Source organism: Thermobia domestica, chromosome 4 (genome assembly GCF_964235325.1).
Source record: "Thermobia domestica chromosome 4, izTheDome1.hap1.1, whole genome shotgun sequence".
In the NCBI taxonomy this organism is placed as follows: Eukaryota; Metazoa; Arthropoda; class Insecta; order Zygentoma; family Lepismatidae; genus Thermobia; species Thermobia domestica.
In genome coordinates, this window is record NC_137457.1 from 60,172,177 (window position 1) to 60,199,733 (window position 27,557).

The following is a 27,557-nucleotide window of genomic DNA, read 5'->3' on the forward strand; positions in this document are numbered from 1 at the left end:
ACTTTTTGGCTCCCTTGTCTGACTCCCCCAGACAGATATACAATTTATTTAAAACTATCATATGATATTATCATTGGCTAATACAACCATATCTCCGTTTCGTCTTGCTCTGAGACCATGGCCAAATTTTGGTACCTTTCCGGCAGGGGTCCTCGCTGGCTCAGTGGTAAAGCATTTACCTATGGCGCATGGGGAGTCCCAGGTTCAAAATCCTGTTGCCGACAAGTGAACTTTGTTGTGGAGAAACACCGTGTACGTGGAAGGTCATAGGTTCAAAATCCTGTTCCAATCAAATGAACTTTGTGGTGGACAAACACCGAGTAGGTGAATTTCCTTCCACTTTCTCCGTTCCAACATTTCATTCATTTCTCATCATCACCGTCTCCATTAGCATAGCTGACATAAGTATGGGAAGTAAAACTTAAAGATTTCCCATTAGCCTAATCGTCATAAGAGTGGGACGTAAAACTCAGATTTCAATACATTGTTTCCCTCGTTCGATCTTAGCTCGGGGGGTTGGGTGTGACAGTAGTTCACTGGTAGAGCGTTCACCTCTGGTGTATAGGGTCAGAGGTTCAAAATCCTGTTCCCATCAAGTAAACTTTGTGGTGCACAAACACCGTATACATGGAAGGTCGCAGGTTCAAAATCCTGTTCCAATCAAATGAACTTTGTGGTGGACAAACAGCGAGTATGTGAATTTCCTTCCACTTTCTCCGTTCCAACATTTCATTCATTTCTCATCATCACCGTCTCCATTAGCATAACCGACATAACTGTGGGACGTAAAACTCAAAGATTTCCAACTGTGGAACGTAAAACTCAAAGATTTCCCATTAACCTTGTTGGCTTTATTGTTGGACGTAAAACTCAAAGATTTCATTTCATTGTTCAAAGATTTCCTTTACAGAGAGAAAGACAGACAGGTATGCATGATATTATCAAAATTAAAACACCAAGTCTACAGACATTTCTTGCGTCAGCTGATATCTAATTGCAATGCAAGTCAGAAAACATTCAAGAATTCCATCTTATGATTTTCTCAGAGATCAACGTGGAAGGAACAGAAGCATCATACATTATACAAACTCGCTTATATGTATGTGTTTTTAACGTTAGAATTTCATCTCTATCAAACACGGAAACGCAGAGTAAATACACTGTCTAGAGTGCATCTTAGCTCGGTGGACGTGTTTCTTACCATATTTATATACTTTTTCTTCATCAGGGTCCTCGGTGGCTCACTGATAAAGCGTTCACTTCTGGTGCATGGAGGGTCCCAGGTTCAATATCCTGTTCCCACCAGATGAACTTTATGATGGACAAACACAGTGTACGTGGATTTCCTCTGGGTTCTCCCGGAGCGTTGACCTGTTATGCGTGAGGCACTGTGTTCAAATTCTGCTCCAGACAAATGAACTTTATGGTGGACAAACACCGTATGAATGGATTTCCTTGGGAGTTCTCCCGTTTCCTCCCACTTTCTTCACTTCATCATTTCTCATCATCACTTTCCCTCTCCACTAGTCTAGTAGTCATAACTATATTACTAAAACTCATAGATTTCATTTCTTTTTTTCTCTCGTTCCACATTTTTTATTCTATTATCATTACTTAAAGGTGAAGTGGTTCGATGTTCCAGGGGGGCTCCCCCAAGCACATACTACAGACACATATAACATTTTAAGACATAATATTATTTAACTTACAATTAAATGTACTGCACCTTGTATCATTCGTTTAGCAGGGCTGTAGGTCAGTCTGTTAACTAGTTGCAATACGAATCATCAAAACATTTTACAATGTTATCTTATCTGTTGCTCTTGAAACTAAACCATATCAAGATGGAGTTCAATGTGCTAGCAAATAGAGAAAGAAAGAGACTAGCAAAACAGACATCCACATATATGTATGTATGTGTCTGTGTTTTTTTTAATGTTAGAAGCTGAACGGAGCAATGAATAAATACATTTGTTCTTTCAACTGCCTTTATAACTAAATGAAGAAAGAACATATATATATTTTTACTTACCTATTTTAATAAGAACGACCGGCATCACAAAACACACACTACAGTTTTAGGCTGAAAACACAAACAATTGTAGGCTTCAATCGTGAAAACTGAAAGTACTCCGATGAAAATCCGGTAGCCGTCCAAGAGTCATTGCGAGAAGGGGCGGGGCTTGGAAATCCAAATTAGCTAACCAATACAAGACGAATAGAAAAGGCATGTTTTTTCATGAACCTATAGCTTATGGTAACCCTAAAAGGCCGAAAAAGGCATGTTTCATCTAGTTTCTACATGAACATAGGCGTCCAAGACTATGAGCATAGCAACAGGCTGTTCTCACAAATCAACATATTCCCACACGCTCCTGTGGTAGCCGTTAAAGGCTATGAACATAACAACTAAAGGCTTGTCGAAACTTCCCTCCCAATTCCAGGAAATGATATCGAATTCTAGAAAAACAAGATAATTTTTTGCTGACTCGACCTTCTATACAGCCTCTATTCTACTCACATCAGCCAGAAAATATGACTACTTACCTAATTGTCAGTATGTCCACCTTTGGCACGGATAACAATGGCGAATGCATGGACGTAATGATCCTTTGTAGGTCGTGGAGAGAGTTGGCACCAGATGTGCGCACACAGGTCATCTAATTCCCGTAAATTCCGGGGAAGGAGGCGATGTGCTCTGACTTCACGTTCAATCACATATCAGATGTGTTCGATTGGATTCAGATACGACGAGTTGGGGGGCTAAAACATCACTTGTAACTCGCTCTTATGTTCCTCGAACCATTGAATCACACACCTGGCCTTGTGACATGGTGCATTATATTGTCGAAAAAATGCCACTGCTGTTGGGAAACATGGTCCTCATGAATGGGTGTACGAAGTTTGCAAGCAGTGTGCAATACGCCTCGGACGAAGAATTGACCCCTAACCTTGGCTCATACCTATGGGTTTAAACATTCGTGCACAAACACACACACACGTTCACACGCAAATACATGTAACGCGTAACTTGTCAGCCACATGTTGTGAAACCGACCTCGTTGTTACCAATTCTTCGTCCAGAAATATTGCACTTAGAGAAGTTGGACTTATATGAACATGTTTGACATTACTTTTTCGTGACGATGGTGGAAGCAACTGTAGCTTATACTAAGTAGTTTCTGGAGCTCCTCCGTTAGTATGGCTAAGCGGTTAGTATGCGCGCCTTTGGCGTGGGAGACTCAGGTTCGATTCCCGGAGGTAGCTCATGTGGTTTTGATTCCACTTTAATCAGTAGTTCCACGTCTCATGAAGCCTCGCCGTTGAACGGGACGTTAAACCTAAAGTCAACCCCACGAAGTAGTTTCCAAGATATCCCATGCAGTGTTTTACTATGTTTGTTATATCCTGCTTCCAATAACATCTGTACAGTGTAAAAGCTTTCAGTGCCAACAACATATATAGAACGTCATACTGATCGAAAAACACAAAGAGGTTAGGTGGTGACGAAGGGTACATTTTATATTTTATCAAACAATGTTGTCAACTTGCGGGGTTTGGTTCCACGAGTGGGGAAATGTTTGAATCAATTGGAAATATGTGGGGAATTTTTTGTATAAATTTTTGGGGAAATTTTTTAACGGTTCTTTTATGTCAAAGGTCTTTTAACATATGTACAGTCATATCCAAAACAATTGTCGCATATCTATAACTGTCTTTTTGTAAGAATATAATTTGATAAATGTTTTGCAGGGTTCTTTTAATATTGATGCTATATGTATATTCGGAAAATGTATATTTGTGGTAAATTTCAAAGGAAAAGAATTATAAATACGAAAATGAGAAAAAGTAAAACAAAATGTTGCTAAATCTACAAGAAAGTCTTATTTTCGTTGTTTTGTTCTTATTTACTGATCTCTTGACATGCAATTTCCCACATAATTTTGCCGATTATACACACACTAACATTATAAGAAATACCAGGCGGATTCGTTATCGAATTATATTCCTACAACAACATATTTATAGACATGCGACAATAATTTTGTACATGAGTGTACATTTTTGGGTTTATGCGTATGCTTTACTCAATAGCCCAGACTCAACTTCTGCTGACCCATTACATTTCTCAGTAATTACGTAGGCCTATCTCTTTCCTAAAACAAAACTTACGGACAAAAAAGGAATAGGAGAAAAGGAAAAACAAAAGGAAAATTGGAAATAAAACATTGAGGACAATTTTTCACTTCCGGTTGGCATCTTTCTTTGAGAGCAGATGAACACATCTCGAGAAATACCCGCTACCGCAACGCGGCGGACTGATTGCTTACCGTGTCTGCAACAAATATAAGTGCTATGTTTTGTGCCGTATCTTCTAATTTAATAGTGTAGTTTAAAGTGCATTTTAATAGTGTTAAATGAAGATCGTACTTAAATCTATTCAACAGTGTTCGAAGTTCAAAAGATAAGTGTATATTTGTCTTTCGATCTTTATTCAAAATTTACTAATGTGTTTCTTGGAAATACTCTTGAGTAAATATTTAGCTCTTGAGCTTAGGGTAAGGCTGATAACATCAGAACAAACTTACAGAATTATATACCTCTATAATCGGAAACACACTTAATTGTTTGCGTACTTCCACAAAACATACAAACACCAAATTTTGCATACTTGTTCGTCATGGGATGTGAGTAATGGGAAAATTCCGATATCACGAAAAAGGCGACATTTTCCATGTAAATGAAGTGTCGAAATTTTTCGTCGGTTTGAAATGCTGGTTTTTAGAGTAGTTCCGCACACCATAGAAACGTCATATTTTGTCAGGCCGTGAAGCTAGGAACATAGTTTATGATAGAAAAAAGAGCATTAAAATTCGTTTTCGTTTCGCGGCGCAAATCGAAAAAATGTGAAATTTGTAATGGTTGTATCTAGGAGGTAGAAATTTCGAGGTGATGTTTATTCTGATGCGTAGTTTGCGAATCCGCCCTTGAACTTGAAAAAAATAGTCATGTTCGGTGTAAGAAAGTGCTAGGAATATTATAAGGGGGCGTCTAATTCTACACAATTTGTAGATACGGTGGAATCACGAAATTGCGTTCAAGTGTGTAGAGTACAGCGCATGTGAAGGGAAAATTCCGACATGTTGGAAAAGTCATCTTCGATTCAAAATGGCGGCTCAAAAATTTGTAACCATGAAAATTGTAAGTTGTGCTCTTGGTAGGTAAGCCAGGTTTCGCTATGTTATTAAGGACGTAGTTCAGTTTAAGTGAATAAACAAATCATTGGAGAAGTCGCCATCTTGAATTCAAAATTGCCATATTTTTGAATTGCCTTCATTTGGCCTCTTATGTGGTATATTGAGGAGAATAGAACAAGCAGAATTCAACGTAGCAAGTTAGCTCCGCGGTAAAGTGTCTGGTTTCTGAGTAGCAGGTCAGGGTTCGAATCCCCGCCGACCTTATTTTATCTTGCGTTTTTTTTCTTATCACGTTGCTTTGTTTTATCAAAATAATTTCTGTTGGCATTGCGTGAACAAAATATTTTCGTTATTACAGACATAGACGGAAAGGATATATTTATACGCTAACTGTTGAGATGGTCTCGAAACTAGGCAGTATGTTCGTGTAAAGTTTCAAGACGATACTGAAGTATTTAATATCAAACATATGTAGCATTGGAAATGGAGCATCACCAGTGTCTCTATCGGAAGCAATGTTCGAGGGGGGGAGTATTACCCCGGGGGCACTGCTGATAACATTCTATTTGTTATTGTATTATATACGTATTATTTTGATCTCGCCAGGGGCGCTCTGAGGAGGCGGTGTTCCCCAAAAAGAGTCTGAAAGAAACAAAGGGGCATCTTTTTCACGATATAGTGTCCATACAAGACAACAATACATTTTGTCTCGCGAGAACAGTGTCTACTTCAAACCGGAAACGATTGCAAAATATCTCTCTCCCCTTTTATGTCCCTCGTTAAGATACCTGCGTATACCAAATTTGGAGTGAATACCACAAACGGAAAGTATAAAATATTAATTTTAAGGAAATACACACACATACAGGGACGTACGCAGGGGGTGGTTCCTGGGGGTCCGGACCACCCCCGAAATTCCAACTTTTGTGTAATTGTAGTCTAATTTTTGGGACAAGTTTAGGAATTTCAATATAAAATACACAGATATTGAGTTTGGACCCCTCCCGAAATAAATTCCTGCGTACGCCACTGCACACACACGCTCATACACACACAAAAATGGGCCCCTCTTGAAAATTGTCTCGTCGGCAGCGTACATATTTATAATATATAAGATACGTGGGAAAGTGCCCCTTTCGATTTAATAGTTTTAGTTGCGGGTCCGGTTGGAATGAAATGCCGTATATGATAGAGTCAAGCTTATTTTCAATCACCTATGCTATAAAAATAAACTTTCCAAGAAAGAAAAAGTGACACAAAAACTTGGTGGGAATCGAACCCAGGTCTCCAGCCTAGTAGGCTCACGTCGTTCCCCTACACTACTCAATTCCTTAGATTCTGGACTTCCTACCTACTGCTCACATAGTACTGGTACGTAGCGGGTTCGCGTCTCTGGAATTATATACCTCTATAATCGGAAACACACTTAATTGTTTGCGTACTTCCACAAAACATACAAACACCAAATTTTGCATACTTGTTCTTCATGGGATGTGAGTAATGGGAAAATTCCGATATCACGAAAAAGGCGACATTTTCCATGTAAATGAACTGTCGAAATTTTTCGACGTTTTGAAATGCTGGTTTTTAGAGTAGTTCCGCACACCATAGAAACGTCATATTTTGTCAGGCAGTGAAGCTAGGAACATAGTTTATGATAGAAAAAAGAGCATTAAAATTCGTTTTCGTTTCGCGGCGCAAATCGAAAAAATGTGAAATTTGTAATGGCTGTATCTAGGAGGTAGAAATTTCGAGGTGATGTTTATTCTGATGCGTAGTTTGCGAATCCGCCCTTAAACTTGAAAAAAATAGTCATGTTCGGTGTAAGAAAGTGCTAGGAATATTATAAGGGGGCGTCTAATTCTACACAATTTGTAGATATGGTGGAATCACGAAATTGCGTTCAAGTGTGTAGAGTACAGCGCATGTGAGGGGAAAATTCCGACATGTTGGAAAAGTCATCTTCGATTCAAAATGGAGGCTCAAAAATTTGTAACCATGAAAATTGTAAGTTGTGCTCTTGGTAGGTAAGCCAGGTTTCGCTATGTTATTAAGGACGTAGTTCAGTTTAAGTGAATAAACAAATCATTGGAGAAGTCGCCATCTTGAATTCAAAATTGCCATATTTTTGAATTGCCTTCATTTGGCCTCTTATGTGGTATATTGAGGAGAATAGAACAAGCAGAATTCAACGTAGTAAGTTAGCTCCGCGGTAAAGTGTCTGGTTTCTGAGTAGCAGGTCAGGGTTCGAATCCCCGCCGACCTTGTTTTATCTTGCGTTTTTTTTCTTATCACGTTGCTTTGTTTTATCAAAATAATTTCTGTTGGCATTGCGTGAACAAAATATTTTCGTTATTACAGACATAGACGGAAAGGATATATTTATACGCTAACTGTTGAGATGGTCTCGAAACTAGGCAGTATGTTCGTGTAGAGTTTCGAGACGATACTGAAGTATTTAAAATCAAACATATGTAGCATTGGAAATGGAGCATCACCAGTGTCTCTATCGGAAGCAATGTTCGAGGGGGGGAATATTACCCCGGGGGCACTTCTGATAACATTCTATTTGTTATTGTATTATATACGTATTATTTTGATCTCGCCAGGGGCGCTCTGAGGAGGCGGTGTTCCCCAAAAAGAGTCTGAAAGAAACAAAGGGGCATCTTTTTCACGATATAGTGTCCATACAAGACAACAATACATTTTGTCTCGCGACAACAGTGTCTACTTCAAACCGGAAACGATTGCAAAATATCTCTCTCTCCTTTTATGTCCCTCGTTAAGATACCTGCGTATACCAAATTTGGAGTGAATACCACAAATGGAAAGTATAAAATATTAATTTTAAGGAAATACACACACATACAGGGACGTACGCAGGGGGTGGTTCCTGGGGGTCCGGACCACCCCCGAAATTCCAACTTTCGTGTAAATGTAGCCTAATTTTTGGGACAAGTTTAGGAATTTCAATATAAAATACACAGATATTGAGTTTGGACCCCTCCCGAAATAAATTCCTGCGTACGCCACTGCACACACACGCTCATACACACACAAATGGGCCCCTCTTGAAAATTGTCTCGTCGACAGCGTACATATTTATAATATATAAGATACGTGGGAAAGTGCCCCTTTCGATTTAATAGTTTTAGTTGCGGGTCCGGTTGGAATGAAATGCCGTATATGATAGAGTCAAGATTTTTTCAATCACCTATGCTATAAAAATAAACTTTCAAAGAAAGAAAAAGCGACAGAAAAACTTGGTGGGAATCGAACCCAGGTCTCCCGCCTAGTAGGCTCACGTCGTTCCCCTACATTACTCAATTCCTTAGATTCTGGACTTCCTACCTACTGCTCACATAGTACTGGTACGTAGCGGGCCCGCGTCTGTGGAATTATATACCTCTATAATCGGAAACACACTTAATTGTTTGCGTACTTCCACAAAACATACAAACACCAAATTTTGCATACTTGTTCGTCATGGGATGTGAGTAATGGGAAAATTCCGATATCACGAAAAAGGCGACATTTTCCATGTAAATGAAGTGTCGAAATTTTCCGTCGGTTTGAAATGCTGGTTTTTAGAGTAGTTCCGCACACCATAGAAACGTCATATTTTGTCAGGCAGTGAAGCTAGGAACATAGTTTATGATAGAAAAAAGAGCATTAAAATTCGTTTTCGTTTCGCGGCGCAAATCGAAAAAATGTGAAATTTGTAATGGCTGTATCTAGGAGGTAGAAATTTCGAGGTGATGTTTATTCTGATGCGTAGTTTGCGAATCCGCCCTTAAACTTGAAAAAAATAGTCATGTTCGGTGTAAGAAAGTGCTAGGAATATTATAAGGGGGCGTCTAATTCTACACAATTTGTAGATATGGTGGAATCACGAAATTGCGTTCAAGTGTGTAGAGTACAGCGCATGTGAGGGGAAAATTCCGACATGTTGGAAAAGTCGTCATCTTCGATTCAAAATGGCGGCTCAAAAATTTTTAACCATGAAAATTGTAAGTTGTGCTCTTGGTAGGTAAGCCAGGTTTCGCTATGTTATTAAGGACGTAGTTCAGTTTAAGTGAATAAACAAATCATTGGAGAAGTCGCCATCTTGAATTCAAAATTGCCATATTTTTGAATTGCCTTCATTTGGCCTCTTATGTGGTATATTGAGGAGAATAGAACAAGCAGAATTCAACGTAGTAAGTTAGCTCCGCGGTAACACAGTTCCGCTCGAGCCGTCGAGCGAAGCACATCGTGGAGTAGTTTGACTGTGTTACGTCTGTTTGTTCTACTCCTGCGCACTTGTGTGCTGTGACAGTTTTCTCGTACCTATTGTGATAGGCCAGTTAGTGCCTCCCAGTGAGTGAGTTCAGTGTTTTTTGCTGTTGCTTTTTTCTTAGTAATTATGGCTTACAAAAAGGACCTGCAATTTAAATTTGTCTTTGATAAAAAGTTCCGTAGTTCACGTCCGACTTCCAGTCAAGTTTATCAGTGGTTAAGTGAAACGTTTCCGGGCATTTTTGACAATATTAGTGCTCTTCAGTTACACGCCGAGTCTTATAGTATTTATCTGAAATTTAAGAATGTACAAGCATATGAACAGTTTGCTTCTAGTGCCCCTGATTCTGTGGTCTTTCATCATGCCGATGGAATTTCTAGCACTGTCAGGATTGTTCCGGCGGAAACCCTAATAAAGCAGATTAGGATATACGACTTCCCTTTGGAGGCGCCATTACAGTTACTTGAAGAACATTTTAGTGCTTATGGAAAGGTGCGTCAAGTGGAACCCCAATTTTGGGCAGCTCCTTTTCCCCCAGGAATTGATAGTGGTATCCGCATTATTCATATGGAACTCCAGAAACATATTCCGTCAAGATTAATAGTTCAGGGCTATAAAGTGGGTGTATCCTATGATGGTCAACCTATTACTTGTTTTTTTTGCCAATCTCATTTACATACCATCTCCATCTGCCCGTTGAAAAAATCAAAACCTGTGAGTGCGAAACCGGCCCCTGTCTCTGTCCAAATGACTGAACTTGGAAAAGTGCAACGTTCCCTTCTGTCGTCACGGCCGTTGGAGGTTCGAGCAGATGTCCACCAGGAACCTGCTCGGGGTCCCCCAGAGGTTTCTTTTTTGAATGATGAGAGTGAGTTTCCTGAGTTACCAACGTCCCGCCCAGTATCGCAGTTCTCATCAGAACAAACTACTTCGGCGGAGGCAGTGCCAAAGGTACCACCCCCGATAATCCACGAGCCGCCACTGGATGTTGTGAGCCAAGTGTCAACTAGTGTTGCGCCGCCTGATACTCTTCCGGAGTCGAGTGACTCCTCTTTAGTACAGGCAGAAGCTTTTCTTTCTCCTACAGTTCCTCAAGGTGATGTTTCTGTTTCTCCTGATCCCGCTTCGCAACAAAAAAGAAGACGAGTTTCAAGGTCATCTGCAAGGAAAAAAGAATTGAGTTTACTTCTTAGTGCAGTTAAAGGAACGGATAAAACTGACTCACGTGCTCCTACAGCGAAAGTGCATGCAATTTCTGATTCGGAACTCACGTGAGTGTAGGTGTGTCTGTCCTTGGAATTCTTTTGCTTCCAGCAAGCAGTTTGTAGCAACAGTTTGGCTATGTCTGTCTGTTTGTTTATGTTTCTCTTTGGTGTTGTTACGGGACAACAGAACTCTATATTACAAGCAGTGCCATGGGTGGATAGAAACTTCTCCCTTGTGTGCGCAGACAACAATTTTCATTTTCATGGTGAGTCTGTTATTTTTTATTATTATTATTATTATTATTATTATGATTATTATTATTATTATTATTATTATTATTATTATTATTATTATTTTTGTACCGATATGTCAGCGGTAAATTCATTTACTGTGTTAGCTCTTAATATCCATCGCATCAGTTCAGCGTCTAATAAAGCCCTTCTTAAACACTTCATTGAACACCGTCACCCCGACGTATGTGGTATCGTTGAACTGACTTTTCCGTCGTTAGACTTTCTTAGTGACTACCATGCAATAATTAATTGTGAATCATCTACAGGGGTGGCTCTTTTGGTAAGGAAGGGTCTTACGTATGATAGAGTGGCCTTAGCTCCCGATGGGAGGGCAATACGTTGTTATATTCAAGATATTTGTGTGATTCTCCTCTATGCGCCTTCGGGCTATATCATGGTACGAGAAAGGGAACAGTTTTATGAGCACACCATCCCGTCTTTAATTCCGCCTGGCATTAATCAGTGTATTTTGATCGGTGATTTTAATGCTGTAATTAACCCCCAAGATTCTCTCAACCCCTCACCTCCATGTTATGCGTTAGAGGCGCTTGTGCGAGCTATGCAGCTACAGGATGCGCTCAGTGTATCCAACTCGCCGCATGCGTTCACATTCTGTGGGTCCACAAATAAGAGTCGGCTCGATCGAGCGTATTTAACGGCACCTTTAAGTTCGACGGTCGTCCATTTGTTAACTCTTCACTTGCCGTTCTCCGACCATTCGGCTATTGAAATGGCTCTTAAATTGCCGTTTTCCATACCTGCCGCACGAGGTTCTTCTTTTTGGAAAATTAATACGGAAGTTATGTCACGAGAGGAAGTGGTGGAGTTGTTTGCTACTAAGTTTGTCTATTGGTGTAGTATGAAAAAATATTATTCGACTGTCGGATCATGGTGGAATGTATATTGTAAGCCCAAAATCCGTAGTTTTTTTCAATGGCGCGGTAGAATCACGCGCGAGGACGATCGTCTGTTGCACGAATTTTTTTATCGTGCTCTTTGTGAACTTTGGGCGGCTCCTGCTTCCCTGGAAAATTTCGCACGTATCAACGATCTTAAATTCCGGATGAAACAGATTTACGCACATTCCTCGCTGCAAGCTTATTTTTCTGAGGATTTCTATCATTGTTTCCCAGAGGAAACTGCGTCTATATATCACGTAGACCGCCTGCTACGAAAAAGGAGATCGACTTTCATCCCTTCCCTTGTTTTACATGATGGGACGACTACGAACGATGTTTTCCAGATTTTACATGAATTTACGCGCTATTATACTGCTTTTGCGAGTGCAAAACCAATGGATTATGCTTACGGAACGGAATTCTTGTCCACGTTACCCCACCAACTAACGGATCAAGAAGGTCAGGCGTTAATGAGTCCCATCACCGAACATGAAATTTTCAATGTTCTCAAGAAAGCTAAAGGTCGCAGTGCCCCTGGAATAGATGGCTTGAATATAGCATTTTACAAACGTTATTGGCCATGTCTCAGTGCAACGCTCGTTACTCTCTTTAACGAGTTCTTATCGGGGGCCGCGTTTTCGCACAACACCGCCGTCCTTGTACTTATTCCTAAATCATCTTCCGCACGTGAGGTTTCAGACTTCCGACCTATCTCTTTATTGCCGGTTGACCTCAAACTATTTACCAAGATACTCACCTCGCGACTACGACCAATTGTTCGCCGCTATATCAGTCCTTTTCAGGCCGCACTCCACGAGACCCATAACCTTCAGTATACTTTACGTTCACTTCGAGATCTTTTTGCGTATTTTCACTCCCGTCATGTGCCGGCGGGAGCACTGGCGGTGGACCTGGAAAAAGCGTATGATTGCGTCGATCATGGCTTCTTAGCGTTAACTCTTGAAGCCTGGGGTTTCCCGTTAGCCTTCCGGCGGGTCATCTCCAATCTGTATTCTACAGCCAACTTTCGCATTCAGATTAATGGCCATTTATCCCCCGTTATTCCGTTACAACGCGGTTTGCGTCAGGGTTGTAGTTTGAGTTTCACGCTCTTTGCATTGGTGCTAGACCCTTTACTTCGGCGGTTGGCCACATTATCGCCTCCTGGGCCCTCTATGTTTCGCAGCCAAAATATATTTGCGTATGCTGATGATCTGAATGTAACCGGAGTGGATCCCGCGGCTATGATGGAATGTTTTCCAGTTTTGCAGCGATTTTCGCGTTGTTCCGGTCTCCACTATAATACCCGTAAGACTCACGTTCTACAGTTTCATGGTTTTCATTTACCTCCCAGTGACCCTGGTACACCACCTTTACCTCATGTCACGTCTTTAAACGTCCTCGGGATTCCCTTTACGTCCTGTCCCACTCCGCATTATGATGAGATTTGGTCCCCACTGTTATCACAAGTCCGTCAACTGTTGTATTCCATGCGTTTTCGAAGACTCCATCTATTACATCGTATTCAATTTATTAACGTTTATGTGGCGACCAAACTGTGGTACCGTGCGAGAATCTACCCTCTCCCGGAACTATATGCACGTAAGTTTGAATCCCTGTTTCTTTGGCATATTTGGCGCGGTTTCTTTTTCCGCATTCCTCGTACTGCCCTTTACCTTCCGCGTTTTCGTGGGGGATTAAGTCTCGTTCACCTTCGCCTTAAATGCCAAACTTTGTTTATGAGCGACTTCTATAATGCTCTTGTCATTGGAGACTCTGTAACACAACGATGGATTAGTTGCTTCTGGCCGAGCTATGAATCTCCTCTAAACCCTCCTTTTATACAATTTGCCGCCCAGTGTCCATCTTATGTTTTGACCTTAATTCGTCATTGGACCTACGCTGGGACGATCATTGATCCCGCCCGTCATAATGCCCGTACATTATATCGTCTTCTTTTAGAGTTAACATATCCTCAGACACGACTTCGAATACTCCACCATTTCCCGCAGGTGATATGGCCTCAAGTCTGGGAAAATATTTTTGATGCTGTGTTACCTTCTTATATGCAAGAGGCCTGGTTTAAAGTTGTTCATCAGCTTATCCCTACTCGTGCGCGTTTATACGCAGTTCATCGCGCACCCGATGCGCTTTGCGAAAGATGCAATGAAGAAGATACATTGGACCATCGTTACACGCAGTGCGTAGGTGCATCCACAATCTGGAGAAATCTGACGGTGATGTTAGGTCGAATTAGCCGCCGTCCACCACATCAGTTCACTGTTGATTACTTGCTACTTCCAGATTTTCATTTCTTCCCACCTGCCAAACATCATGCTGTGCTCTTCCTAATTGCGTGTACGATAATTTATGTTCAGCGCTACACGCCTTTGTTGGATGCATGCACGTATTTTGACTTTTTGCGACGCACGCGCAGAAAACTCTTCCCTCCCGCGGTGGACCGGCGTCTCTTCAGTCGGTTTTTAGAGGTGGTGTTGCTATAAACTCTTTCCTTCCCGTACGTATGAATATTGACAAGTATGTAGCCAAAAGTTTTTTTTTTCATTTTTTTCATTTTTTTCCATTTTTTTTTAAATCATTTCTTTTATAAATTTTCAGATATGTTGATTTTTTATATGTTAATATTCGTTCAGTACAGCTATTGATAGAGCTGCTCTCTTGTGTTAATTCATACCGGCAGTTGTCCGGCTCTTGTTAAGTTAGTGTATGTTCTGTCAGTACAATAAAAACTAGCGGTAAAGTGTCTGGTTTCTGAGTAGCAGGTCAGGGTTCGAATCCCCGCCGACCTTGTTTTATCTTGCGTTTTTTTCTTATCACGTTGCTTTGTTTTATCAAAATAATTTCTGTTGGCATTGCGTGAACAAAATATTTTCGTTATTACAGACATAGACGGAAAGGATATATTTATACGCTAACTGTTGAGATGGTCTCGAAACTAGGCAGTATGTTCGTGTAAAGTTTCGAGACGATACTGAAGTATTTAAAATCAAACATATGTAGCATTGGAAATGGAGCATCACCAGTGTCTCTATCGGAAGCAATGTTCGGGGGGGGGGGAATATTACCCCGGGGGCACTTCTGATAACATTCTATTTGTTATTGTATTATATACGTATTATTTTGATCTCGCCAGGGGCGCTCTGAGGAGGCGGTGTTCCCCAAAAAGAGTCTGAAAGAAACAAAGGGGCATCTTTTTCACGATATAGTGTCCATACAAGACAACAATACATTTTGTCTCGCGACAACAGTGTCTACTTCAAACCGGAAACGATTGCAAAATATCTCTCTCTCCTTTTATGTCCCTCGTTAAGATACCTGCGTATACCAAATTTGGAGTGAATACCACAAATGGAAAGTATAAAATATTAATTTTAAGGAAATACACACACATACAGGGACGTACGCAGGGGGTGGTTCCTGGGGGTCCGGACCACCCCCGAAATTCCAACTTTTGTGTAAATGTAACCTAATTTTTGGGACAAGTTTAGGAATTTCAATATAAAATACACAGATATTGAGTTTGGACCCCTCCCGAAATAAATTCCTGCGTACGCCACTGCACACACACGCTCATACACACACAAATGGGCCCCTCTTGAAAATTGTCTCGTCGACAGCGTACATATTTATAATATATAAGATACGTGGGAAAGTGCCCCTTTCGATTTAATAGTTTTAGTTGCGGGTCCGGTTGGAATGAAATGCCGTATATGATAGAGTCAAGTTTTTTTCAATCACCTATGCTATAAAAATAAACTTTCAAAGAAAGAAAAAGCGACAGAAAAACTTGTTGGGAATCGAACCCAGGTCTCCCGCCTAGTAGGCTCACGTCGTTCCCCTACATTACTCAATTCCTTAGATTCTGGACTTCCTACCTACTGCTCACATAGTACTGGTACGTAGCGGGCCCGCGTCTGTGGAATTATATACCTCTATAATCGGAAACACACTTAATTGTTTGCGTACTTCCACAAAACATACAAACACCAAATTTTGCATACTTGTTCGTCATGGGATGTGAGTAATGGGAAAATTCCGATATCACGAAAAAGACGACATTTTCCATGTAAATGAAGTGTCGAAATTTTTCGTCGGTTTGAAATGCTGGTTTTTAGAGTAGTTCCGCACACCATAGAAACGTCATATTTTGTCAGGCAGTGAAGCTAGGAACATAGTTTATGATAGAAAAAAGAGCATTAAAATTCGTTTTCGTTTCGCGGCGCAAATCGAAAAAATGTGAAATTTGTAATGGCTGTATCTAGGAGGTAGAAATTTCGAGGTGATGTTTATTCTGATGCGTAGTTTGCGAATCCGCCCTTAAACTTAAAAAAAATAGTCATGTTCGGTGTAAGAAAGTGCTAGGAATATTATAAGGGGGCGTCTAATTCTACACAATTTGTAGATATGGTGGAATCACGAAATTGCGTTCAAGTGTGTAGAGTACAGCGCATGTGAGGGGAAAATTCCGACATGTTGGAAAAGTCGTCATCTTCGATTCAAAATGGCGGCTCAAAAATTTGTAACCATGAAAATTGTAAGTTGTGCTCTTGGTAGGTAAGCCAGGTTTCGCTATGTTATTAAGGACGTAGTTCAGTTTAAGTGAAGAAACAAATCATTGGAGAAGTCGCCATCTTGAATTCAAAATTGCCATATTTTTGAATTGCCTTCATTTGGCTTCTTATGTGGTATATTGAGGAGAATAGAACAAGCAGAATTCAACGTAGTAAGTTAGCTCCGCGGTAAAGTGTCTGGTTTCTGAGTAGCAGGTCAGGGTTCGAATCCCCGCCGACCTTGTTTTATCTTGCGTTTTTTTTCTTATCACGTTGCTTTGTTTTATCAAAATAATTTCTGTTGGCATTGCGTGAACAAAATATTTTCGTTATTACAGACATAGACGGAAAGGATATATTTATACGCTAACTGTTGAGATGGTCTCGAAACTAGGCAGTATGTTCGTGTAGAGTTTCGAGACGATACTGAAGTATTTAAAATCAAACATATGTAGCATTGGAAATGGAGCATCACCAGTGTCTCTATCGGAAGCAATGTTCGGGGGGGGGGGAATATTACCCCGGGGGCACTTCTGATAACATTCTATTTGTTATTGTATTATATACGTATTATTTTGATCTCGCCAGGGGCGCTCTGAGGAGGCGGTGTTCCCCAAAAAGAGTCTGAAAGAAACAAAGGGGCATCTTTTTCACGATATAGTGTCCATACAAGACAACAATACATTTTGTCTCGCGACAACAGTGTCTACTTCAAACCGGAAACGATTGCAAAATATCTCTCTCTCCTTTTATGTCCCTCGTTAAGATACCTGCGTATACCAAATTTGGAGTGAATACCACAAATGGAAAGTATAAAATATTAATTTTAAGGAAATACACACACATACAGGGACGTACGCAGGGGGTGGTTCCTGGGGGTCCGGACCACCCCCGAAATTCCAACTTTCGTGTAAATGTAGCCTAATTTTTGGGACAAGTTTAGGAATTTCAATATAAAATACACAGATATTGAGTTTGGACCCCTCCCGAAATAAATTCCTGCGTACGCCACTGCACACACACGCTCATACACACACAAATGGGCCCCTCTTGAAAATTGTCTCGTCGACAGCGTACATATTTATAATATATAAGATACGTGGGAAAGTGCCCCTTTCGATTTAATAGTTTTAGTTGCGGGTCCGGTTGGAATGAAATGCCGTATATGATAGAGTCAAGTTTTTTTCAATCACCTATGCTATAAAAATAAACTTTCAAAGAAAGAAAAAGCGACAGAAAAACTTGTTGGGAATCGAACCCAGGTCTCCCGCCTAGTAGGCTCACGTCGTTCCCCTACATTACTCAATTCCTTAGATTCTGGACTTCCTACCTACTGCTCACATAGTACTGGTACGCAGCGGGCCCGCGTCTCTGGAATTATATGCCTCTATAATCGGAAACACACTTAATTGTTTGCGTACTTCCACAAAACATACAAACACCAAATTTTGCATACTTGTTCGTCATGGGATGTGAGTAATGGGAAAATTCCGATATCACGAAAAAGGCGACATTTTCCATGTAAATGAAGTGTCGAAATTTTTCGTCGGTTTGAAATGCTGGTTTTTAGAGTAGTTCCGCACACCATAGAAACGTCATATTTTGTCAGGCAGTGAAGCTAGGAACATAGTTTATGATAGAAAAAAGAGCATTAAAATTCGTTTTCGTTTCGCGGCGCAAATCGAAAAAATGTGAAATTTGTAATGGCTGTATCTAGGAGGTAGAAATTTCGAGGTGATGTTTATTCTGATGCGTAGTTTGCGAATCCGCCCTTAAACTTGAAAAAAATAGTCATGTTCGGTGTAAGAAAGTGCTAGGAATATTATAAGGGGGCGTCTAATTCTACACAATTTGTAGATATGGTGGAATCACGAAATTGCGTTCAAGTGTGTAGAGTACAGCGCATGTGAGGGGAAAATTCCGACATGTTGGAAAAGTCGTCATCTTCGATTCAAAATGGCGGCTCAAAAATTTGTAACCATGAAAATTGTAAGTTGTGCTCTTGGTAGGTAAGCCAGGTTTCGCTATGTTATTAAGGACGTAGTTCAGTTTAAGTGAATAAACAAATCATTGGAGAAGTCGCCATCTTGAATTCAAAATTGCCATATTTTTGAATTGCCTTCATTTGGCCTCTTATGTGGTATATTGAGGAGAATAGAACAAGCAGAATTCAACGTAGTAAGTTAGCTCCGCGGTAAAGTGTCTGGTTTCTGAGTAGCAGGTCAGGGTTCGAATCTCCGCCGACCTTGTTTTATCTTGCGTTTTTTTTCTTATCACGTTGCTTTGTTTTATCAAAATAATTTCTGTTGGCATTGCGTGAACAAAATATTTTCGTTATTACAGACATAGACGGAAAGGATATATTTATACGCTAACTGTTGAGATGGTCTCGAAACTAGGCAGTATGTTCATGTAAAGTTTCGAGACGATACTGAAGTATTTAAAATCAAACATATGTAGCATTGGAAACGGAGCATCACCAGTGTCTCTATCGGAAGCAATGTTCGGGGGGGGGGAATATTACCCCGGGGGCACTTCTGATAACATTCTATTTGTTATTGTATTATATACGTATTATTTTAATCTCGCCAGGGGCGCTCTGAGGAGGCGGTGTTCCCCAAAAAGAGTCTGAAAGAAACAAAGGGGCATCTTTTTCACGATATAGTGTCCATACAAGACAACAATACATTTTGTCTCGCGACAACAGTGTCTACTTCAAACCGGAAACGATTGCAAAATATCTCTCTCTCCTTTTATGTCCCTCGTTAAGATACCTGCGTATACCAAATTTGGAGTGAATACCACAAATGGAAAGTATAAAATATTAATTTTAAGGAAATACACACACATACAGGGACGTACGCAGGGGGTGGTTCCTGGGGGTCCGGACCACCCCCGAAATTCCAACTTTTGTGTAAATGTAGCCTAATTTTTGGGACAAGTTTAGGAATTTCAATATAAAATACACAGATATTGAGTTTGGACCCCTCCCGAAATAAATTCCTGCGTACGCCACTGCACACACACGCTCATACACACACAAATGGGCCCCTCTTGAAAATTGTCTCGTCGACAGCGTACATATTTATAATATATAAGATACGTGGGAAAGTGCCCCTTTCGATTTAATAGTTTTAGTTGCGGGTCCGGTTGGAATGAAATGCCGTATATGATAGAGTCAAGTTTTTTTCAATCACCTATGCTATAAAAATAAACTTTCAAAGAAAGAAAAAGCGACAGAAAAACTTGTTGGGAATCGAACCCAGGTCTCCCGCCTAGTAGGCTCACGTCGTTCCCCTACATTACTCAATTCCTTAGATTCTGGACTTCCTACCTACTGCTCACATAGTACTGGTACGTAGCGGGCCCGCGTCTCTGGAATTATATACCTCTATAATCGGAAACACACTTAATTGTTTGCGTACTTCCACAAAACATACAAACACCAAATTTTGCATACTTGTTCGTCATGGGATGTGAGTAATGGGAAAATTCCGATATCACGAAAAAGGCGACATTTTCCATGTAAATGAAGTGTCGAAATTTTTCGCCGGTTTGAAATGCTGGTTTTTAGAGTAGTTCCGCACACCATAGAAACGTCATATTTTGTCAGGCAGTGAAGCTAGGAACATAGTTTATGATAGAAAAAAGAGCATTAAAATTCGTTTTCGTTTCGCGGCGCAAATCGAAAAAATGTGAAATTTGTAATGGCTGTATCTAGGAGGTAGAAATTTCGAGGTGATGTTTATTCTGATGCGTAGTTTGCGAATCCGCCCTTAAACTTGAAAAAAATAGTCATGTTCGGTGTAAGAAAGTGCTAGGAATATTATAAGGGGGCGTCTAATTCTACACAATTTGTAGATATGGTGGAATCACGAAATTGCGTTCAAGTGTGTAGAGTACTGCGCATGTGAGGGGAAAATTCCGACATGTTGGAAAAGTCGTCATCTTCGATTCAAAATGGCGGCTCAAAAATTTGTAACCATGAAAATTGTAAGTTGTGCTCTTGGTAGGTAAGCCAGGTTTCGCTATGTTATTAAGGACGTAGTTCAGTTTAAGTGAAGAAACAAATCATTGGAGAAGTCGCCATCTTGAATTCAAAACTGCCATATTTTTGAATTGCCTTAATTTTTCCTCTTATGTGGTATATTGAGGAGAATAGAACAAGCAGAATTCAACGTAGTAAGTTAGCTCCGCGGTAAAGTGTCTGGTTTCTGAGTAGCAGGTCTGGGTTCGAATCCCCGCCGACCTTGTTTTATCTTGCGTTTTTTTTCTTATCACGTTGCTTTGTTTTATGAAAATAATTTCTGTTGGCATTGCGTGAACAAAATATTTTCGTTATTACAGACATAGACGGAAAGGATATATTTATACGCTAACTGTTGAGATGGTCTCGAAACTAGGCAGTATGTTCGTGTAAAGTTTCAAGACGATACTGAAGTATTTAATATCAAACATATGTAGCATTGGAAATGGAGCATCACCAGTGTCTCTATCGGAAGCAATGTTCGAGGGGGGGAGTATTACCCCGGGGGCACTGCTGATAACATTCTATTTGTTATTGTATTATATACGTATTATTTTGATCTCGCCAGGGTCGCTCTGAGGGGGCGGTGTTCCCCAAAAAGAGTCTGAAAGAAACAATGGGCATCTTTTTCACGATATAGTGTCCATACAAGACAACAATACATTTTGTCTCGCGACAACAGTGTCTACTTCAAACCGGAAACGATTGCAAAATATCTCTCTCCCCTTTTATGTCCCTCGTTAAGATACCTGCGTATACCAAATTTGGAGTGAATACCACAAATGGAAAGTATAAAATATTAATTTTAAGGAAATACACACACATACAGGGACGTACGCAGGGGGTGGTCCTGGGGGTCCGGACCACCCCCGAAATTCCAACTTTTGTGTAATTGTAGTCTAATTTTTGGGACAAGTTTAGGAATTTCAATATAAAATACACAGATATTGAGTTTGGACCCCTCCCGAAATAAATTCCTGCGTACGCCACTGCACACACACGCTCATACACACACACAAATGGGCCCCTCTTGAAAATTGTCTCGTCGGCAGCGTACATATTTATAATATATAAGATACGTGGGAAAGTGCCCCTTTCGATTTAATAGTTTTAGTTGCGGGTCCGGTTGGAATGAAATGCCGTATATGATAGAGTCAAGTTTTTTTCAATCACCTATGCTATAAAAATAAACTTTCAAAGAAAGAAAAAGCTACAGAAAAACTTGTTGGGAATCGAACCCAGGTCTCCCGCCTAGTAGGCTCACGTCGTTCCCCTACATTACTCAATTCCTTAGATTCTGGACTTCCTACCTACTGCTCACATAGTACTGGTACGTAGCGGGCCCGCGTCTCTGGAATTATATATCTCTATAATCGGAAACACACTTAATTGTTTGCGTACTTCCACAAAACATACAAACACCAAATTTTGCATACTTGTTCGTCATGGGATGTGAGTAATGGGAAAATTCCGATATCACGAAAAAGGCGACATTTTCCATGTAAATGAAGTGTCGAAATTTTTCGTCGGTTTGAAATGCTGGTTTTTAGAGTAGTTCCGCACACCATAGAAACGTCATATTTTGTCAGGCAGTGAAGCTAGGAACATAGTTTATGATAGAAAAAAGAGCATTAAAATTCGTTTTCGTTTCGCGGCGCAAATCGAAAAAATGTGAAATTTGTAATGGCTGTATCTAGGAGGTAGAAATTTCGAGGTGATGTTTATTCTGATGCGTAGTTTGCGAATCCGCCCTTAAACTTGAAAAAAATAGTCATGTTCGGTGTAAGAAAGTGCTAGGAATATTATAAGGGAGCGTCTAATTCTACACAATTTGTAGATATGGTGGAATCACGAAATTGCGTTCAAGTGTGTAGAGTACAGCGCATGTCAGGGGAAAATTCCGACATGTTGGAAAAGTCGTCATCTTCGATTCAAAATGGCGGCTCAAAAATTTGTAACCATGAAAATTGTAAGTTGTGCTCTTGGTAGGTAAGCCAGGTTTCGCTATGTTATTAAGGACGTAGTTCAGTTTAAGTGAAGAAACAAATCATTGGAGAAGTCGCCATCTTGAATTCAAAACTGCCATATTTTTGAATTGCCTTAATTTTTCCTCTTATGTGGTATATTGAGGAGAATAGAACAAGCAGGATTCAACGTAGTAAGTTAGCTCCGCGGTAAAGTGTCTGGTTTCTGAGTAGCAGGTCTGGGTTCGAATCCCCGCCGACCTTGTTTTATCTTGCGTTTTTTTTCTTATCACGTTGCTTTGTTTTATGAAAATAATTTCTGTTGGCATTGCGTGAACAAAATATTTTCGTTATTACAGACATAGACGGAAAGGATATATTTATACGCTAACTGTTGAGATGGTCTCGAAACTAGGCAGTATGTTCGTGTAAAGTTTCAAGACGATACTGAAGTATTTAATATCAAACATATGTAGCATTGGAAATGGAGCATCACCAGTGTCTCTATCGGAAGCAATGTTCGAGGGGGGGAGTATTACCCCGGGGGCACTGCTGATAACATTCTATTTGTTATTGTATTATATACGTATTATTTTGATCTCGCCAGGGTCGCTCTGAGGGGGCGGTGTTCCCCAAAAAGAGTCTGAAAGAAACAATGGGCATCTTTTTCACGATATAGTGTCCATACAAGACAACAATACATTTTGTCTCGCGACAACAGTGTCTACTTCAAACCGGAAACGATTGCAAAATATCTCTCTCCCCTTTTATGTCCCTCGTTAAGATACCTGCGTATACCAAATTTGGAGTGAATACCACAAATGGAAAGTATAAAATATTAATTTTAAGGAAATACACACACATACAGGGACGTACGCAGGGGGTGGTCCTGGGGGTCCGGACCACCCCCGAAATTCCAACTTTTGTGTAATTGTAGTCTAATTTTTGGGACAAGTTTAGGAATTTCAATATAAAATACACAGATATTGAGTTTGGACCCCTCCCGAAATAAATTCCTGCGTACGCCACTGCACACACACGCTCATACACACACACAAATGGGCCCCTCTTGAAAATTGTCTCGTCGGCAGCGTACATATTTATAATATATAAGATACGTGGGAAAGTGCCCCTTTCGATTTAATAGTTTTAGTTGCGGGTGCGGTTGGAATGAAATGCCGTATATGATAGAGTCAAGCTTATTTTCAATCACCTATGCTATAAAAATAAACTTTCCAAGAAAGAAAAAGTGACACAAAAACTTGGTGGGAATCGAACCCAGGTCTCCAGCCTAGTAGGCTCACGTCGTTCCCCTACACTACTCAATTCCTTAGATCCTGGAGTTCCTACCTACTGCTCACATAGTACTGGTACGTAGCGGGCCCGCGTCTGTGGAATTTATTTATATACCTCTATAATCGGAAACACACTTAATTGTTTGCGTACTTCCACAAAACATACAAACACCAAATTTTGCATACTTGTTCGTCATGGGATGTGAGTAATGGGAAAATTCCGATATCACGAAAAAGGCGACATTTTCCATGTAAATGAAGTGTCGAAATTTTTCGTCGGTTTGAAATGCTGGTTTTTAGAGTAGTTCCGCACACCATAGAAACGTCATATTTTGTCAGGCAGTGAAGCTAGGAACATAGTTTATGATAGAAAAAAGAGCATTAAAATTCGTTTTCGTTTCGCGGCGCAAATCGAAAAAATGTGAAATTTGTAATGGCTGTATCTAGGAGGTAGAAATTTCGAGGTGATGTTTATTCTGATGCGTAGTTTGCGAATCCGCCCTTAAACTTGAAAAAAATAGTCATGTTCGGTGTAAGAAAGTGCTAGGAATATTATAAGGGGGCGTCTAATTCTACACAATTTGTAGATATGGTGGAATCACGAAATTGCGTTCAAGTGTGTAGAGTACAGCGCATGTGAGGGGAAAATTCCGACATGTTGGAAAAGTCGTCATCTTCGATTCAAAATGGCGGCTCAAAAATTTGTAACCATGAAAATTGTAAGTTGTGCTCTTGGTAGGTAAGCCAGGTTTCGCTATGTTATTAAGGACGTAGTTCAGTTTAAGTGAATAAACAAATCATTGGAGAAGTCGCCATCTTGAATTCAAAACTGCCATATTTTTGAATTGCCTTCATTTGGCCTCTTATGTGGTATATTGAGGAGAATAGAACAAGCAGAATTCAACGTAGTAAGTTAGCTCCGCGGTAAAGTGTCTGGTTTCTGAGTAGCAAGTCAGGGTTCGAATCCCCGCCGACCTTGTTTTATCTTGCGTTTTTTTTTCTTATCACGTTGCTTTGTTTTATCAAAATAATTTCTGTTGGCATTGCGTGAACAAAATATTTTCGTTATTACAGACATAGACGGAAAGGATATATTTATACGCTAACTGTTGAGATGGTTTCGAAACTAGGCAGTATGTTCGTGTAAAGTTTCGAGACGATAATGAAGTATTTAAAATCAAACATATGTAGCATTGGAAATGGAGCATCACCAGTGTCTCTATCGGAAGCAATGTTCGGAGGGGGTGGGAATATTACCCCGGGGGCACTTCTGATAACATTCTATTTGTTATTGTATTATATACGTATTATTTTGATCTCGCCAGGGGCGCTCTGAGGAGGCGGTGTTCCCCAAAAAGAGTCTGAAAGAAACAAAGGGGCATCTTTTTCACGATATAGTGTCCATACAAGACAACAATACATTTTGTCTCGCGACAACAGTGTCTACTTCAAACCGGAAACGACTGCAAAATATCTCTCTCTCCTTTTATGTCCCTCGTTAAGATACCTGCGTATACCAAATTTGGAGTGAATACCACAAATGGAAAGTATAAAATATTAATTTTAAGGAAATACACACACATACAGGGACGTACGCAGGGGGTGGTTCCTGGGGGTCCGGACCACCCCCGAAATTCCAACTTTTGTGTAAATGTAGCCTAATTTTGGGACAAGTTTAGGAATTTCAATATAAAATACCCAGATATTGAGTTTGGACCCCTCCCGAAATAAATTCCTGCGTACGCCACTGCACACACACGCTCATACACACACACAAATGGGCCCCTCTTGAAAATTGTCTCGTCGGCAGCGTACATATTTATAATATATAAGATACGTGGGAAAGTGCCCTTTTCGATTTAATAGTTTTAGTTGCGGGTGCGGTTGGAATGAAATGCCGTATATGATAGAGTCAAGCTTATTTTCAATCACCTATGCTATAAAAATAAACTTTCCAAGAAAGAAAAAGTGACACAAAAACTTGGTGGGAATCGAACCCAGGTCTCCAGCCTAGTAGGCTCACGTCGTTCCCCTACACTACTCAATTCCTTAGATCCTGGAGTTCCTACCTACTGCTCACATAGTACTGGTACGTAGCGGGCCCGCGTCTCTGGAATTATATATCTCTATAATTGGAAACACACTTAATTGTTTGCGTACTTCCACAAAACATACAAACACCAAATTTTGCATACTTGTTCGTCATGGGATGTGAGTAATGGGAAAATTCCGATATCACGAAAATGGCGACATTTTCCATGTAAATGAAGTGTCGAAATTTTTCGTCGGTTTGAAATGCTGGTTTTTAGAGTAGTTCCGCACACCATAGAAACGTCATATTTTGTCAGGCAGTGAAGCTAGGAACATAGTTTATGATAGAAAAAAGAGCATTAAAATTCGTTTTCGTTTCGCGGCGCAAATCGAAAAAATGTGAAATTTGTAATGGCTGTATCTAGGAGGTAGAAATTTCGAGGTGATGTTTATTCTGATGCGTAGTTTGCGAATCCGCCCTTAAACTTGAAAAAAATAGTCATGTTCGGTGTAAGAAAGTGCTAGGAATATTATAAGGGGGCGTCTAATTCTACACAATTTGTAGATATGGTGGAATCACGAAATTGCGTTCAAGTGTGTAGAGTACAGCGCATGTGAGGGGAAAATTCCGACATGTTGGAAAAGTCGTCATCTTCGATTCAAAATGGCGGCTCAAAAATTTGTAACCATGAAAATTGTAAGTTGTGCTCTTGGTAGGTAAGCCAGGTTTCGCTATGTTATTAAGGACGTAGTTCAGTTTAAGTGAATAAACAAATCATTGGAGAAGTCGCCATCTTGAATTCAAAACTGCCATATTTTTGAATTGCCTTCATTTGGCCTCTTATGTGGTATATTGAGGAGAATAGAACAAGCAGAATTCAACGTAGTAAGTTAGCTCCGCGGTAAAGTGTCTGGTTTCTGAGTAGCAGGTCAGGGTTCGAATCCCCGCCGACCTTGTTTTATCTTGCGTTTTTTTTCTTATCACGTTGCTTTGTTTTATCAAAATAATTTCTGTTGGCATTGCGTGAACAAAATATTTTCGTTATTACAGACATAGACGGAAAGGATATATTTATACGCTAACTGTTGAGATGGTCTCGAAACTAGGCAGTATGTTCGTGTAAAGTTTCGAGACGATACTGAAGTATTTAAAATCAAACATATGTAGCATTGGAAATGGAGCATCACCAGTGTCTCTATCGGAAGCAATGTTCGGGGGGGGGGAATATTACCCCGGGGGCACTTCTGATAACATTCTATTTGTTATTGTATTATATACGTATTATTTTGATCTCGCCAGGGGCGCTCTGAGGAGGCGGTGTTCCCCAAAAAGAGTCTGAAAGAAACAAAGGGGCATCTTTTTCACGATATAGTGTCCATACAAGACAACAATACATTTTGTCTCGCGACAACAGTGTCTACTTCAAACCGGAAACGATTGCAAAATATCTCTCTCTCCTTTTATGTCCCTCGTTAAGATACCTGCGTATACCAAATTTGGAGTGAATACCACAAATGGAAAGTATAAAATATTAATTTTAAGGAAATACACACACATACAGGGAAGTACGCAGGGGGTGGTTCCTGGGGGTCCGGACCACCCCCGAAATTCCAACTTTTGTGTAAATGTAGCCTAATTTTTGGGACAAGTTTAGGAATTTCAATATAAAATACACAGATATTGAGTTTGGACCCCTCCCGAAATAAATTCCTGCGTACGCCACTGCACACACACGCTCATACAAATGGGCCCCTCTTGAAAATTGTCTCGTCGACAGCGTACATATTTATAAT